The 13,372-nt window shown below is 52.0% G+C and overlaps 1 protein-coding gene across 8 annotated transcripts in view; it reads right to left on the bottom strand.

Moving 5' to 3' along the window:
• Positions 1–10,833, bottom strand: part of PITPNM2 (phosphatidylinositol transfer protein membrane associated 2) — a 145,715-nt gene extending 134,882 nt beyond the window's left edge. For all 8 annotated transcript variants that reach the window (XM_075434417.1, XM_075434424.1, XM_075434423.1 and 5 more), the window contains exon 1: positions 10,680–10,833. The gene's annotated coding sequence lies outside the window, so the exon portion shown is untranslated. The remainder of the gene's footprint in view (positions 1–10,679) is intronic.
• Positions 10,834–13,372: the final 2,539 nt, after the last annotated feature.

The following is a 13,372-nucleotide window of genomic DNA, read 5'->3' as shown; positions in this document are numbered from 1 at the left end:
CACAAAAGTGGAGGAGGAGGGGAAAGCAGAAAAGAAAAAGCCTCTTGGTGGGTTCAGCACCTGTGTGTGCTAAAGGCGCTTCATGTTTTATGCATGAGAATGCTCCCACCCCTGCAAAGATTTCTAAGAGAATCAACCAGACAGGGTCTCTACAGCTTGCTTTTAGGAAGCCCTTTTTTTTCAAAAATTTATTTTAATTCAACCATTTGATTTATATTGCTTTCCAGTCATTTCTAGCTGGGTATGTTTCAAGCAGAGAATTCTACACCAGCTTCCACCTTGCCCCTTCTCATATAAATGCAGCAATTAGCACATAAAAATTAGTCAGCTATGCAGTATTTCACCTTAAATAAAGCAGCTCAAGAAATAATACACCATTTAATCTGTGCTTGACAGCCAGGGAAGAAACAGTGTCTCAGTAACACGCTTAAAGAGGGTTTGAAATCCATTCATAGACCTTGATGGAAGCCCGTCCTTGTCAAGGAAACCCACAATCCATAATAATGCTCAGTACTGTGCTTTTAGCCGCCGCTTTATCAGAGCTCATCTGCTGATCAATGAGGAGTCCCAGGGAAGAGCACTTTGAATTTCAATGTCAACACAGCAGTAGCATGGTAATGATCGAAAATATTTACATATTGCCTCATTGATCGTGGGGTGTTCTTTTCCAACCATCTGGCTACTGGGCACTAGTTTTTTATTATTCTTATTTTATTTTTAGGGCTTTAAATAGTTGTAAAGCAGGTTATTTGAATGTCTTTACAGCTAACATCCAGCATTCCACCTGAACCAGGTTCCCCTGTTATTTTTAACATAGAACATCAGCGATAGCATTAATTGGTTTCATCCCATCTCAGGGAGGGGAAAAGCATGATTTTCTTAACAAGGACAAAACCAAAAAAAAAACCACCACAAACACCTACTCTGTGCTTACCAGAACGATGTGCCAATTCAGCTACAAGGTCTCATTTTTAATGTGACTCAAGGGCGTCACCATTTTGACAACAGATGAGTCAAATGGAAATATGTCACTCGCCCCGCACTCGTTGCCAGCCTCGAGAGAGAGAAACCCTGTAAGGGCTGTTTTTTCCGCCTCCAGATGGAATACCTCATGACAACCGCCACGCTAAGCCCCTGGGCTCTGCAGTGCGTGCCTGTCTTCGTACTGCCTTTAGCAACTGCTCACGCTGCCCAAGCCAGGCGGCTGAGGCCGGCCGCTGCCAGGCAGGCTGCGAGGACAAAGCTCAAACCAGCACGGCTTCGCCTCACTCCCCTTCCCCGGCCGAGCCGGTGCACCCCGCGACTCACCCAGCTCACCCCGCTGCCGCCCGCGGTGCCGGGGATGCTTACTGGGCTGCAACCCCCGGCACGCAGCCAGCCCAGAGACACCCACCTGCGCTACGGAAAGCCAGAAACGGGGATTGAACCTCAAAGAAAACCCCAACAGCAGTGAAAAGCGCTGAGCACCAACGTGTTGTACCCCCCCAGCATGGCACAAGCAGTTTTAGTTAACTCTTGCCTCGCTGATCCCAGGTTTCCATGTCAAAATAAATTTTAAGGCAGCTTTGAAAAGCTTCCCTGCGCGCATTCTTCTGGGAAGTTTATGAGCAAGCTAAATAAAACATGCAGGAAAGACTGACATCTGCAAGATCAACAAGTCAGCTGCAAAAGACCTCTGCAGACTACTTGACAAGAATGTTAAAAGGTGGTTCTCAAACTGATTTCCAGGGGTTTTTCAGTGGCTCCAAACCTGTCCATAATCAAAAGCTGACTCTCGTAGCTGCTGGTGCCATAAACCTGAATTTGGAAGAATGGGAGGTCTAAAATTCAAATTATACTCGGCCTTTAAACCAGGAATAAAAATACTCACTCAACACAGTTTAGCTGATGATTTGGTAACAACGTTTAAGATAAACCACTACCTCTTTTCTTTCAGATTTACTTTGATAACAAGGAACAAAACCGAAGTTCTGCCAGCAAAATGACATACAGACAACCAAAGACAGAGCGGGGGGGGGAAAAGTGCTCTAACGTCTCTAGCTTTGGGCATACAGATGCTCCATTACACCATGAAATCTCCCCTTTACGTCCAGCTCCTTCTTCTGCTGGGGCAACCATATGAAGGAGGACAGGAGGAGGACAGACGAAGGCTCTTTCCCCGCCATCCTCTCCGCCTGAACAGCCCCGGTGTTTTTGCAGACGTGATGGCAGAGATCTGGCTCTTGACCTGCCGAGGGCCGCTGAAGGCCAGGCACAGAAGGAAAAGCACCTGTGAAATGTAGGGAGCAGTTCTCCTTGCAGCTTTGCACAAATAGCTGTTAGAAATCTAACTCTGAAAAGCCTCACTGTCCCGTGTCTTTCCCTCGCGCACCCTGACACGGGGATGCTGCATTTCCAGTTCCACTTTTTCTCTCCGCAGAGCGTCAGGCGGAGATACCGAAGCGCACGCCCGCAGCAAGGCAAGTCAAACCCTCCCTCACTCTTCTAAACAAAATGATGGATTAAAGCCAAAGCAACACCGCACAGAAGCTGTACTAAAAAGGTTCATCCTTCAAGCAGGCTTGCCCAAATACGCTCTTCCCTCTCATGCAGGCGGTGTGTTGGAGGAACGTGCTTTTTTGAAAAGCCTATTTATAGGCATCAAATGTAAGCAGAAGACAACATTAAAAATTATTTCATAGTTCCAAAACAGACAAAGGACACATGGTGTCCACACCAAACACATCTTTGAGGATATTTGCTGGAAGACGTTTGCCATCTGTTGAAGCTAAAACTCGGAACAGTATTTTACAGTCCAGATACAGGTTAGAGAAATAACGGGTCCTGAGAGCCTGCATAAACTACGCTTAAAAACGAGGGAGCGAGGGCAAACAAAACAAGCTATCGCTCTTCTCCCCCTCCATCAGTTCACCCTGGTGGACCAGGAGCCTAAAACCACCAGGTCAGCCCTGCCCAGAATGTGACAGCCCACCTGGGAACAAGGTCCCTCACACGACGAGCCACCTCGCTGGCACAGCCCAGGAAAATTGAGTGTTGGGCTGGAAAACAGAGCAAAACCAGGGGCAGAAAACTCCGGCATTTTTACTGTCTCTTCTACCGAGTTGTGACCTGCAACATTTCAGACATCTGCTACTGGTTTACCCTTGTTTAAAACAGAAGCGATCCTCCACCTCTGCTTGTGAAGAGCACTGAAAAGTCAGCCACGGAGGGTGCTACCGAGGAGACGACGATGGCAGAGAAAAAGCAAGCGAGAGGCCTTCCTCCCCCTTCTGTTCTTGTTCACAAAATCTCTCTGCGTTATTTACATTCTCGTATCCTGAACTCCCCCTCCGGTTTCACAGCTTGCAGTTAACTCCACATTCTGCTGGAGATAACACATGTTTAGCTTTCGGCATGTGTAGGCTAGAACACCCTCTGAACGTCAGGCCAGGTCACCCAGCCCACGGAGCGAAGCGCTTCCAGCTGCAGAGACGGGCTGGGAGATACCGGCCAGAAACACGAGGCTCCAGCTCTCCACCACCCCGAAGAAACCAACCTACTCAGCGGAGGAGACAACTAAACAGCTTGGCAACGCCTACAACTGGTGCTCAACCTCAGATCCAGCGAAAAAGATGTAAATATTTAGATTTCAATTTCATCTGATGTGATAAATATAAAATGTCTATTTCCTTCTTTAAAACAAAAAAAAAGTAGCGTTAAAATAGGTAAGCCACCCACATAGAGAAAATTATTCTGGAGTGTTTCTACCTTTAGGAAGAGGTTATTTAAGCTATGGTATTGATCTTGAAACAAATTACATTCACAAGTGAAGTTACTCCCATGGAGTTGTCTTCTGATGTATATAAAACATAATCATACATAAATATGTACATAAAATAGTTTTGTTGTTCGTTCCAAATGTCTAGTAGCTGATGGCAGCACATTATTTTTTACCTCCTAAGAAATTCCCGCAGCCCGTCAGGGTTCCCTGTGGGGTCATAACTCTGACTCCAACCCAAATCATCCGAAAAAAGCCCCAGAGCGATCCCCCGAGCCCCGAACCAGACTCCTGGCGAGCAACCCACACAGGACACAGCAAAAGCTGAACCGCAGCTTGCCACGGCTCCACCGTAAACACCTGAAATCCTTCCATAACCTTTTGCAGCACATAATGGAATTCGGGCCCCACGAAACACACATCCAGAGTTAGGTCACGCACACGTATCATTCTCTGGAGATGGAGATAACGCGGCCTCGCCCCTAAAGTGCCGAGATACGCCGAAGCGCTCAACGTGCCGTTGTGATTACACACCCCCGCCCTCCAAATTAGTTATCGCGCCGTTAAAGAGAAATGCCTTCTCAGGTCACTGCTCTGCGGGTTAAGTCGGCTAACACGCTCGAATTAGTGTCCCGAAGCTCAGCGATCGTTATTTAAGTGCCAGCAACCCAAACAAATCAGAGCTGGCTTCCCTGCCCATTACAAGAAGCGCTGCTGCGATGATGAATTACGAAACTTCCCGCTGTTCCTCCACCATTATCCTTCCCAAGCCCTCCTACTCACGCTGCAACGACCAGATGCGCCTTCCCAGCTAGCAGCAAACCACCTCTCGCTTCATTACCGGACTGGCCGGACCTCTGCTCCCCCACCCATGACAAGTCTATAGAAACTGGTGGAAAACCCCGAGCAGAAACCCTGGTATCTGGTCTCCAACAGGAGACTGAGTTGTTCAAAGAACAGAAAAGGATGAGCAGCAAATCGCTTTTCCTCACCGCATCGAGCGAGTCTCTCCAACTGACCCAAGCTCACCTGCTTTCCTGCAGAGGAGAGTTTTAATGTCCCTGCTCACAATGTCACAGCACTCACCAACCTCAGCTGCCCAAACACAACAAAGGCAGGGCTGTGAAAGCTGTGCAGAGTCCTCGCTATCCAAGAGACTCCATGCTCAGGGTTGGGATTTTTTGTTGAAAAAAAAACCCCTTCAGGTCCACAAAGATGCAGGTTTCTGGATGTTGTAGCTCTTCAAATCTGTCCGAGCAAGATTTTCTGGAGGCTGTTTGAAAGCCAGAAGCAAGAAACAATTCTGGTCTGGAGTCCTCAAGCACTAGCTTTGTGAGGAGCAGCCAAAGATCAGCCTTTGCTGCAAAGGGTTGTAGAAGACTCAGCCGCTGCTCAGGGTCCCCACGCTCCCACCCAGGCAGCCGCCTCCTGCCCCGCACACTTCTGAATGAGCCGAGGCATCGGCTTTCCGCTCCGACACCCCGCGGCATCGCAGACTCAGAGTGCTGGTACGTGGCCTCCTGCCCGGCCGCAGCCCAGAGGACACAGGAGCAACGACCCCGACGCCTTCGCTCCCGAACCGGCGAGTGCCCTGCCAGGGCTGGCAGCTTCCGATCACTGACCCGGGCTGCGTCAGCCACCAAACCCAAGATAACCGCGTCCTCGTTACCATCCCTCGCACACGGTAGCCCACATGCAGATTACTCTGCCCTGGTGAGGCCCCATCTGGAGTACTGTGTCCAGTTCTGGGCTCCCCAGTTCAAGAAAGATGAGGAGCTACTGGAGAGAGTCCAGCACAGGGCTACAAGGATGGTGAGGGGACTGTAACATCTCCCCTACGAGGAGAGGTTGAGGGAGCCGGGCTTGTTCAGCCTGAAGAAGAGAAGGCTGTGAGGGGACCTTAGAAATGCCTCTAAATATCTGAAGGGTGGGTGTCAGGAGGATGGGGCCAAGCTCTTTTCAGTGGTGCCCAGTGACAGGACAAGGGGCAATGGGCACAAACTGAGGCACAGGAAGTTCCGTCTGAACATGAGGAAGAACTTCTTCCCTCTGAGGGTGACGGAGCCCTGGAACAGGCTGCCCAGGGAGGTTGTGGAGTCTCCTTCTCTGGAGATATTCAAGACCCGCCTGGACAAGGTCCTGTGCAGCCTGCTGTAGGTGACCCTGCTTCGGCAGGGGGGTTGGACTAGATGACCCACAGAGGTCCCTTCCAACCCCTACGATTCTGTTATTCTGAGAGGGGACCTTAGAAATGCTTATAAATATCTGAAGGGTGGGTGTCAGGAGGATGGGGCCAGACTCTTTCCAGTGGTGACCAGCGACAGGACAAGGGGCAACGGGCACAAACTGAAGCAGAGGAAGTTCCAGCTGAACATGAGGAAGAACTTCTTCCCTCTGAGGGTGACGGAGCCCTGGCACAGGCTGCCCAGGGAGGCTGTGGAGTCTCCTTCTCTGGAGATATTCCAGCCCCGCCTGGACGCGGTGCTGTGCAGCCTGCTCTGGGTGACCCTGCTTCGGCAGGGGGTTGGGCTGGGTGACCCACAGAGGTCCCTGCCAACCCCTGCCATGCTGGGATTCTGAGATGCCGTTCTCCCGCTCTGTAAGAGGCACCGGATTTCTCCTCCTGGATGGTCTTTCATTACAAAGCCAGCACCTCCTCACTGGGAGCTCCTCAGACGTGCCCGAGCTCTCCAGGGCAGGTTTTAGCCCTATGCTTATTAGACTTCTTCCTCCTCTTTCACAGAAATCACGCAGCTCCCTGCACCCACATACGCTCAATAACTATTTATCTCCACTTGCCTAAGAAACCTCTTATTTCTTCTCCCCTCGGACACTTGACCCCGTGTCGAGCACAGCCGGGAAGGGCTGCAGGAGTGGGAAGCAGCTCCATCTCCAGATAACACCATATCTCAGGAGGTCCCCTACATCCCCACAGCCACCCTTCAAAAAGAAAGAAACCAGTAGGGAAAAAGGTATGCAGGTTCCCCAATGGGATTTACTGAAGCATTTTGCTGTGAGCATCCAGGGATTTTTAAATTTTTTTTTAATTAAAAAAGCACCATTGAAACAGTCACACCTGTGAAACCCCTGACCTGGGGAACACGCACAGGCACGGCTTCCGGAGCTCTGCGTACTGACTTGGCACCGCGCTGATGAAAACACCCTGAAGCAACAGGACCTGAGTGAGCCCAATGCTACACTGTTTTGTTCTTCTTACATTAAGAACATCTAAATATCATTCATCACTTTGTTCACGCAAGGTTTCGTAGGACTCTTGGCACAGACACCGCGATTAGAGAAGCCACGCTCCCTTCCAGTTCATGGGCGAGTTCACACAGACTCCTCTGCCCCAGCGCAATGTCGGGGCAGCTGGATTTCCTCCAACACCCAGGAAACCAAGTTAAAAATAGAGTGTTTTATTTATTCCCTCCCCCCACGTTAATTACTCCCTTTCCAGTCACACTGGGTACCACGGAACATTTTTGTTTGCAAGATGCTTTCAGGCTCAAAATTAAATTCAGACATATCTTACTAATTAGGGGAGATAAACAGAAATATTAATCGCATCATACCCTACGTCAGCCAGCTTTAACGTTAAATTAGGAGGCATCTTCACCACTTAGAGAAATTGGCTATTAAGAAAACGATGAGGTTTAGATGGTGCTTTTTCCTTCTAAGAAAATAAAAATAAAGAGAAGGAGGACACTGATGTCTGTTCCTCCTCTCTCCTCGAAATGAGGCACGTGTCGCAAATAAGAGGAAGCCAGAAGAACAACCTCGTGTGAAGCAAACGTTTCCCAATGGCTCGTGCTGGTCCTAGGACAGGACACCACTCCTGTGAATACGCACGAGCGGCGTGAGTCAAGCAAGGCTCCGGAGTGAGTGCCAGCTTTCGCCTGCCATTTTCTGAAGCCTTCCAGTCAGGCTGCCAAGATAGCAACTGAATGACAAGATTTTTATTTGAATGCAGGGGGGGACACTGATGCTGGTTTGGACTAATTGAGGGAACCTTCTTTAAATCAGCTTGCTTGAAGAATGCGCTGCTTCTCTACTTGGCCAACTTGCAGAAGCGGTAACAAATGGTGAATAAAAAAAACAAACTATTTATTTAAATTCAGAACCCCTTTGCACCACTGGCAGTTGTAAGTTTTGAGAATTTCTTTAAAAAAAAATAAAAAAAAAAAATCAGGACAAGGTCTTTCCAAACTGGTTGCTGTCAACTAAAATGAGAAGTCAGATAAAACTCCCACACGCCAGATGGTAAATCACAATAAATGCTCGGGCTGTTAGATGGACAACAAGCCACGAACGCACTGAAATACACCATCAGAAGCAAACCCCAAGTAGGAAAGATGTTTTAATAAGAAGTTATCATCTGGGGGGAAAGATCCTTGTTACGCTCATCAGAATCACAAGTCAAACACTGAGGGCTTCTTGCGTCCCTCACCACCTCCTGCCAGCACGAGGACCAAACAATTTTAGCAGAGTTATGTCAGGCTACAGGCTACTGTCAGCCAGAGCCCGGGAGTTCAACATTTAGACATCACTTATGACCTTTTCTGCCAAGTTACTTCAAAAAAAATATTGTTAAAGGATACCAGGGAATTGTTTACTCAAACCATTACTGTTTCCTGAACACAGATGCAAGAAAAAGTTATATTAAGAAGATAAACAGCTGCTACTGTATGCTGTTTAAATGGGAACAAAAGCATCTAAGGGCCATAAAGGGAATAGTAAGGGAATTAAAAAGCATTTTTATGCATGAAGATGGCTAACATCCGTACATTCATTAAAATGGTATCAACCATGCTTTTAATTAAAAGTTAGCGACGGAAACTTAAATATGATTAATGAAACCCAGCAGCCTACCAGAAGGCTGCTCTATCAAACGCGAGAAGCACAACAAGCTGCATTTCCAGCCCTCGTTTTTCCTTCCCTCTCGGAGATGCTGCCACAACGCAAACACATCGCGAGGACCACGCAGCAGCACTCCTGCTAAAAACAGCAAGCCAGGACAGGTCCGCAAGCACGCATTCGTGCTTGGCCATTCTTTCCTTTGTATGTCCCAAGGAGGCGTTTCGACTACCGAGCGGCCCCGGGGCCAAGGCGATGAGCTGGTTACCTGCCAGAATAACCAGCCACACAGCGATCCATCGACCATCGCGGGCGTGAGGTCGGCCAAAGGCCGGGAAAAAGGCCGCCCTACGAACAGCAGCCTCCTATTCAACAGTGGGGAAAAAAAAAAATCACTCCGAAGCCGGCACTGAACTCTAACGCAGTCGGTCTTCTTGCGTTACTCGGGAGCACAACGCAGTCATGACAAAAATAAACTACACGATAAAAATACAGCGCGAGCAAGAAGATGTGGGCACGGAGAGGGAATTAGTATGTAAGAGCAGGGTAAGGAGTCCTCCAGGCCACAGATATTTCGACATGCAATCGAACCACCTCCTCTTCAAGTCCCGATGTCTGCAAAGACTAATCTATTACCGCTGTCCTGTCGAACCGCTGTCACGTACAGAGCTGAGCACACGCAGATTATGTCTTCAACGACTGAAGACATTTTTTGCCATCCTATTACCCACTTAGCTGCTTCCAGTCGCACAGAGCACATGGAAGATGGAAGCTCTCACTTCAGAGCAGGTACTAAGAGGAAGAAACTTCTTTTTTCTTGCTTAAACACTCAATGTAAATAAACTTTGCCTCGGTCGTGGCATTTTGACATATGCCGTGACAGGACTGCACCGTGTGGCTGACAAACAGGGCACTGCTCTGAGGGTTTCCCCATTCCCAGCTCTGCGGATGATGCTCCAGCGCCAGGGTTAAGCCCCTCGGTACACTCCTCTCTGCTTCTGCTTCTTCAGCAGAGCGGGAGGGCTTGGGGAAGAGGTGAAGGAAGGGATTTAACCCTCCCACAGCTGGGATTTAACCCTCCCACAGCTAAAGCTGCTCATGCTGTGGCCGGCTGCTGCTCCAGAACTGAGCCCGGGGTTGTTTGGGAGCACCCAGCAGGGCCCCCTTCACCAGGTGATGGGGCGGCCAGGAGATGGGACCACCACGCCCGGCACAGAGGATCCCCTCTTGCAGCCCATCGCCCAGCTAAGGAACGGGCGTTCTGCTCTTCCGAAAGGGAAGAATCTCCTCCCGAGGGGAGGCACTGCCGACCTCCCGCCAGCCGCCCCGCAGCTCACCAACCCCAGGGGGGTCTCCAGCCCCGGAAGCCCCCGAGGTCTCTCCTCGCTGTAACACGGGCAAGGCGTTTCCGCCAGGCCGCCGCGGGTCTCGCCCCGCTTCGCCCACCCCCGCCTCGCCCCCTCCTCACGGCCGGGCCTGGTCCGAGGGGCTCCCGGGCCAGCGCACCGCAACCCCCCGCCCGGTGCCTCTGCCAAACCCAAGGCCGAGCGATGCGGTACGGAGGAAGGAGGACGCGGAGGGCCGCGGCCAAGGGCTGCTCTGGCCTCACACAGGGCACGCCAAGGCCAAGGGCATCCCTGCGCGTCCGGCCACGACCGACCGACTACCCCCGTGCCGGGGGTCCCCGACCCTCAAACCCCGACCGCGAGGCGTTTGCCGCCTGCGACCGGCCAGCAGCCAGCGAAAGGCGTAACGGGGGTGCAGCACGCCCAGCCCTCCTCAGGGCAGCACCGGGGGGACCTCGGAGCCGGGCTACGCACCCCTCGTTGTTTCGGGTTCATTACGGGCCGAGGCAGCCCGGACCTCCCGGGAAACTTTTACCGGCCCGACCCGGCTCAGGCCGCGGGAGCCCCGGAGGTACCCGCCGAGGCCCCGGGGAGGGGCCCGCCGAGCCGCCCCGGCCCCTCGGGGGAGGCTGAAGCCGCCCCGCGGGCCCGGCCTTCCCCCCCCCCCCTTCGCGGCCGCTCCCGCCCCCGGGGGTACCGGAGCCCCCCGCGCCCCCACGCACCGGCTGCTCCCGGCGCAGCGGCCGCGGCTCCCGGTGCTGCTGCTGCTGCTGGCTGCGGGTCGCTGCCTGCCGACGTGCCCGCGCTCCGCTGGCATAATCCCGGCGAGGGTGGGCCGGGCGCAGGCAGCTCCGCGCCCGCCGGTTCTGCCGCGGCGCGGGGACGGCGGAGGCGGGGGGAGGCGAGGCGGGCCGCCGCCGCAGCTCCGCGCTGCGGGTGGAAGGGAGGGGGAGCGGGGAAGGCGAAGAGCCCCGGCGCTGCCCCTGCCCTGCCGCGGCGGCCAGCGCGGGGGAACGGCCGGCTTTATCCCCGGGCGAGCCGTGCCCGCCGCCGCGGGGAGCCGCCACTTCCTTCCCCGCGCCGCGCCGCGCCGGGCCGCGCTGCCCAGGGCTGGCCGGGCCGGGGGCGCCGCCTGCCGGCCGCGGCGGGGAGCGTCGCCGGGTCGGGGCCGGGGTGCCGCTCCCGGGGCCGGGGTCGCCGCTCGCAGGGACGGGGTTGGGGTTCGGGGCCGCTCCCCTGCTCCCCCGGGCGCTGCCCGGCGCCGGCTGCCGATTACTCCTGCAACTTCGTGCAAAGACCGGGGAAACAATCAGTGAGGGTTTAGCCATGATTTTATCCAGAAACCTCAGAAATAAACCAGCGACCCGCCTCGCTGAGCCTTTTTAAACATTTATCGGTTTGCGGCGGGTTTTATTTTAAGGACACATCACCGCTTCTTCACCACCCTGCAAGGACAAATCCCTGCTGGCAGCCAGCCCCGGGTTAACCCCGGGAGATCCCAAGCTGCCCAGCTCCGGGAGAGCTGCGCAGCTGACGCCCCACGCTCTTCGTCCTCGTGGACCCCTCTGCACCTCACCGAGGCCTGCGCCTGTTCCTGCTCTTCCTGGGGTCCCAGCCCTGCTCCTGGGTGCTGCCCCCCACACCCAGAGCGAGCCCACCCAGGCGACGAGTTCGTTTGGCGAACGGTACCTGTCCCGCTGCAGCAAGCTCCGGGCTGCGCTACAGCTCCTGGCAGAGACAAAATTCCCTGTGGAAGGCAGATTATAGCACAGCTATCAGTGGTACAGTGTCACTTTGTATTTATTATTTTCTTCTTAGAGATGTGGACAAATAGAAATTTCATTTTGCTACGGTTAAGTCCCCAAGCTGAAGGAGCTGTCATGTTTATTATCATAGCGAAAACTGCGCAAGGGCAGCGCGAGACAGGACAAAGCCTGGGGCTCTGAGCAGAACCTGGTAGATCCGGAAGGGCGATAAATGCCTGCGTAGCCCAGAGGTGCCAGGTGGAAGGACAGGAGAGGAAGATCATTAAAGTCCTCCTTGGAGGAAGCATAAGCTTCTGCTTCTCTGGAAGTCCTTAGTTGTTGCCAAAAACAGAACAAGGCAATTTGCTCATGTTAAGGGGAAGAATTTTAAAAGCGATTACAAAAACCCAGGGTCCAGCAAAGCACATAGCGAGCACAGGCACGTTTTCCTCAGTAAACACAAGCTTCGCCTGCCCCACTTTCTGATGCTTCGGGGTCCGATTTTGAGAAGCACTGAGCATTCCGGCCTCCCGCTGATTTAATCTGGAACTGCAGATCCTCTGCCCCGCTGCAGAACCAGGCCAAAGGCACCGTTCTGAACCGGTCACCCGAAGCCAGGCTTGCTTTGAAAAGGTTGTCCTGGAAGTTTACCAAGAGCAACGCTTACATTTCCCTCCTCGCCCCCATTCAGCGTTATAATAGAACAGAAATAGCCCAAAGAGGAGGAGGACTTTTGATTAAAAAATAAATTCTGACTCACAATTCAGTTTTTGGATGTAATAAAAGAGTGCATGAATATGAACAGCAGCAGGAAGAACGGAGCAGAGATAAAGGGGGGCTGTGAGGGAAGGCAGGGAAACGGCTGAGCTGATTTACCTACTCGTTTCTAACGCCTGTCAGGAAAAGGCTGTTTGGTTGCGCTGTCGTGCTGATAAAAGAAAACAAGACCATTACCGGACCCAAGTGAAATTTTCCAGCGATGGATTCCTTGGAAAAATCCTGCTGCTTGTTACTGCTGAAAGGCACTTTTAAGTTGTACCTGTTAGTAACTTAAAATGGTACGAAAAAATTCTTCAGCTAAACAGCAGAGCTGCACAAGGAAGTCAAGATTCTTTTCTCCTCCCTCAACCCCTTCCAAGTAAAAATCAGAAGTAAGACTATGGAATACTACCAAAAATGTGCATCTGTTCACGGATCTGGAAGTATATTTGAGCAGGTTATCTCCAAGCATTCGGACCAAATTGCTACATCTTAGAGTAAAGGGGACAATGAGTAACCAGTGACCAACCCCGTCGACCTCTCCCCAGCTCTGCTCTTGCACTAAAAGAACCCGACCAGGCAGAAGGGGCTGCGAACCCCACCATTTTTGCAAAAGACTGTGCAGGGGTAGGACAGCCCTTCATCAACTATCTTGAAACACAGTACTCTAATTTTAGAATCAGCCCTTCAGAAGCTTCCTTTATGACAGCTATTCTGGCCGTATAATCACATCATTGGTGGCTAAACATCTTGAACTAGGACCGAATTTGCAACACACAATGTGATTAAAACCTGCATTATCGCTGATGTAATATCCCAGAACCTATTATTGCTCTTGGGCAGGAGGAAAGAATCTAATTAAACATTTATTTAATATTAAAATACAAACTAAAATATCAACATTGGACAGC

Source organism: Opisthocomus hoazin, chromosome 13 (genome assembly GCF_030867145.1).
Source record: "Opisthocomus hoazin isolate bOpiHoa1 chromosome 13, bOpiHoa1.hap1, whole genome shotgun sequence".
NCBI lineage: Eukaryota > Metazoa > Chordata > Aves > Opisthocomiformes > Opisthocomidae > Opisthocomus > Opisthocomus hoazin.
Note: the sequence above shows the minus strand (reverse complement) of the source record. Positions and strands in the feature narration are given on the sequence as shown.